The sequence below is a fragment of the Euprymna scolopes genome, chromosome 10 (assembly GCF_053919585.1).
Source record: "Euprymna scolopes isolate OS-2025 chromosome 10, ASM5391958v1, whole genome shotgun sequence".
Lineage (NCBI taxonomy): Eukaryota > Metazoa > Mollusca > Cephalopoda > Sepiida > Sepiolidae > Euprymna > Euprymna scolopes.
The window spans coordinates 82,340,243-82,344,187 of record NC_136491.1 but is presented as its reverse complement, the minus strand read 5'-3'; the positions used below and the strand labels follow the sequence as shown (position 1 = coordinate 82,344,187).

At 31.6% G+C, this 3,945-nt stretch overlaps 1 pseudogene; it reads left to right on the top strand.

Annotated features, from left to right (window-relative positions):
• Nucleotides 1-3,734: 3,734 nt before the first annotated feature.
• LOC145286638 (U2 spliceosomal RNA) lies at nt 3,735-3,945 on the top strand (annotated as a pseudogene).

The following is a 3,945-nucleotide window of genomic DNA, read 5'->3' as shown; positions in this document are numbered from 1 at the left end:
TATATATATATATATATATATATATATATATATATATTCGTCAGATCGCCGAAGTTAAGCAACGTTGAGCCTGGTTAGTACCAGATGGGTGACCATTTGGGAATTCTAGGAGCTGTATATGCTCTCCGCTTATCTCGGCATCTGTTTCCAGTCGTCCTGAGCATACACTTCACTTGCCACTGGTATTTAACAATGTCGACTCAGGAGAGGTTTGATTGGAGATTGTGCACCTCCTGCCACAAAAATTTCACATGCAGGCAGTCTACGTGGGTATCCATAGTCTGTAAACGATTGAAAACTAAAACGTATATATATATATATATATATATATATATATATATATATATATATATATATATAGTGCAAAATTTTGTTGAAAATTCAAAGATTCACGTTTTCATTTTTATAACCTTCGTTTATTTCCTGGATTTTTTCCATTACAGCTGTTTCATTAATGAGTTGGCACTTTTACGATTTATGTTTCCATAAAATATCCAGTCCCCACCAACTTCTTCAGATGTTTATCCATTAGATTTTTACAACAAAAGGTATTTTTTTTAACATGGTCGACATCGTATTCGGGTAAAAGGATTTCCACAGCTATGCTTCCTCACTTCCTCCATCTTTTGGTGTTATGTAAAGATAGTTTTCCGTTTAACCCGTACTTTCGTATTTTTATTTTTTATTTATTATTTATTTATTTTTGTTTTTATTTTCCCTTTTTTCCTGTTTGTTTTTCCAATTATCATATAAATTTATATAATTTTATTCCTATATTTATGCGTGTTTATTTTAATATTTTTTTTTTGCTTGGTCCTTGAATACGTATTATATTACCCGATGCAGAGGAGGTCACTCTCGTGGAATCATTTTTTATATCTAGGATTACCTCCCTTGCATTTTTTTCCTAATCTGCTCCAGTGCGTGAAATAAAATAGCTGTTTTTGTGCAAACACCCGTGGATTACATCTAATCTTTTGTTTAATAATTTTTTTTTATATTAATATATGGTAAGATTCTAATATACATAGGTTGCATCTTTTCGATTTGCTAGGTTTATGTTTTTCCCCCTTATCAATTATTGATCATCTTAATTTATATTCAGTTTTATTTTCCTTTAATTCCTTAATCCATACTGCTAAAGTGGTGTAGTTTTTCTTTGTTTTTTTTCGGTTGTTTTCGTTATTACTATTGGTTCTGTTTCTATTTTCGTTATAGTTGTTGTGGTTGTCACTATTGTTATGATCCTTTTTAACTGTTGTTTTCATTTTTATTTACATTGTTGTTTTCGTTATTTTTGGTGTTCTTTTCTTTTTCAGTTTCATTTTTAAACGATGCTAGGTGATTACGATATCTGTCCTTAAAGCAAGTTCCGGTGCTTCCCACATATACTTTATTTTCATTATTTGTTATAACTTCGCATTTGTATACTACGTTTGAAGTTAAACAGTTCCCCCTCATTGGACATCCATTAGGGTCCCGGCAGTTACATTCTTTTACATTGTTAGCTTCATTTTCTGACTTATCTCTGTTTTTCAAAAAATTTGTTTAATTTTGTGTTATTTGAGCCAATTATGGTATTTGTTAAGTTAACAGGCGTTGAGAAGGATAGCTTCACAGTGTTTTTATTAATTATCTTACTTAGTTTACTATCTTGCGGGAATTCTTTTTCTATAATTTGTTAAAATTCCCTGGGATGTTATTTTTTATATGGTAGCTGAACGGTGGATTGAACCACGTCTGGCTCTTCCTTCTATTTTTCTTTTTAACATCTCTTTCAGTTTTATTATGGTCTATCTTTTCATTTTTCTTTTCGCGTGTATTGTATGTTTTATTTTTTCATTTCTTTTTGCTCTTTTTTTCTTTTTTATATTTCCTCATCAACATATTGTAAGATATTACATTTGCATTGTTTATTGTTCTTTCTGTACCTATGTTATTGTTTTGTAGGTTCCTTAACAAATTTAATTTGTTCTTTAAATCCTGATCTAGCTACTAATGTATGGTTTGTTTTTATTGAATAATTCTTCATGATATTCTTTTTGAGATGCTAGGTATAAGTGCTTTTTTCATACTATTCGGGTGGTTGGACTTGTGATCTATGTAGAATAGCGTTTGGTTGGGTTTATGGTAGGGTTCATATGAGTTGTTGTCTAGATTCAGGATAATGTCTAAGAAATTTACATATTTGTGGTTTGGGTCTATTGTTATATCTAGGTTCAGTTTACTGAAGAATTGTTTAATTTTTTGTTTTGTTTTTTTCAAATAACCTATTTGTTGAGTTCAAGTAGAATAATACATCAGCCCGGTATAGTACACCTCTTAGTCCTGGAATCTTTTTATATAGTTCATTTAGTATATAAAGACCTACAAGGTCTGTTACTTGTGCACTATCCGGGCACCCCATTGTTACGTCAAAGTTGAGGTTTCTGTTCTTTCTGGTCAAATAGTTTATTATATTTAATTAGAGTTCTTCTTGCTAGTGTTATAATGTCTAATTCTAAATTTGTTATCATTGTTAGTTTTCTAGCTAGTTCTAGTGCTTCATCGGAGAGATTTGGTGAAATAGAGGGGTAATATGAATCTATATCAAACATAAGGAATTTTCTATTTTTGCCTTGGGGGAGTGTGCTGAACCATTCAATTACCTCTTTCGATAATTTCCACAGGTTATGGTGAATTTTGTTTTTTTAGTTTAGGTGGGATTTCGTCTAGTATTTTTTTGTTGATGTTTCCCAAATCTGAAATACATGGAGAAATCAGTCTAATGCTAGGATTATTTTTGAATTCTTGTTTATGATCTTTTATATATATATATATATATATATATATATATATATATATATATATATATATATATATATATATATATATATATATAAAGGAACTGTGTGTCTTTGTGTGAGTTCGTTATCTATGGATTCCGAAACAGCTGGGCCGATTTTTACAAAATTTCACACCAAGGTACTTTATGTATCTGGGAGTGTTGTTAGATAGTTTTGAGCGGGAACGTTTTCAATAATCGAACATCGAAAAATCCGATGACAGAACGAACAGGCGATATTAACAAAAGTTAACGTCTTATACTGCACAAGAGCATTTCAGAAGTTTTATTACAACAGAAGCAGAAAGGCTCTGCATATAAACTCAACAGTAGGCTATTTGATATGACACGGACGAGCTCGAAATGAATACTTCTGTTTTGAGCACAATTAAAGCATTGACTTTTGCATTTTAAACTTTAATTCAAACCATTATATATAAAAATAATTTTATAAAATCAACAGCAAGTTCTCTACAGTGCAATGTAAACTACATACAATGTATTGTGGACTAAGTCACTGCGTGGAGGCATGTTACGGTTCCTCCCAGTGCACCGTTGTGGGTGGTCCCCAACTAGAGTAGGCAATTAATCGATTTGATTGAAAAATAGGTGGTTTCATCGATTTTGATGACAATAAAATGTGTGAAGATAAAACATTCGTTGATTCTCATTAAATCACGGGAAACGTCGGGTCTCCCTGCTGTTTTCCTTCCTTTCTTTTTTCCTCTATATCTTTTTTCTCTGTTTCTTTTTTCTATTTCGATACAAACCTTAGGCATTTTCCGTCTTTTTCATCCATATATTAACACGATAGCGTGTGTGTTCTTTTGTGTGTCTCGCTTACATCCGGGTCGTTTAATTGTTATGAAAAAATTGGTGTCGCTATTGAGGCAAAGCTAATAAAAATGATTTTTTTTCTTGGCCTTTTGGCCAAGATCAAAGTGTAGTATCTGTTCTTCAGATGCTACATTTCAATTTCTTCTCTCTCAGTGAAGGAGAAATCCTTTACGACTAAGACAATTTTTTGTTCTTTTTCTCCACGTTAAAAAAAACGACCCTGGTGTCTAAACCTGTCCCGTGGGGAGGCATTGTAAATATGTACTATATTTAATGTAACAAAG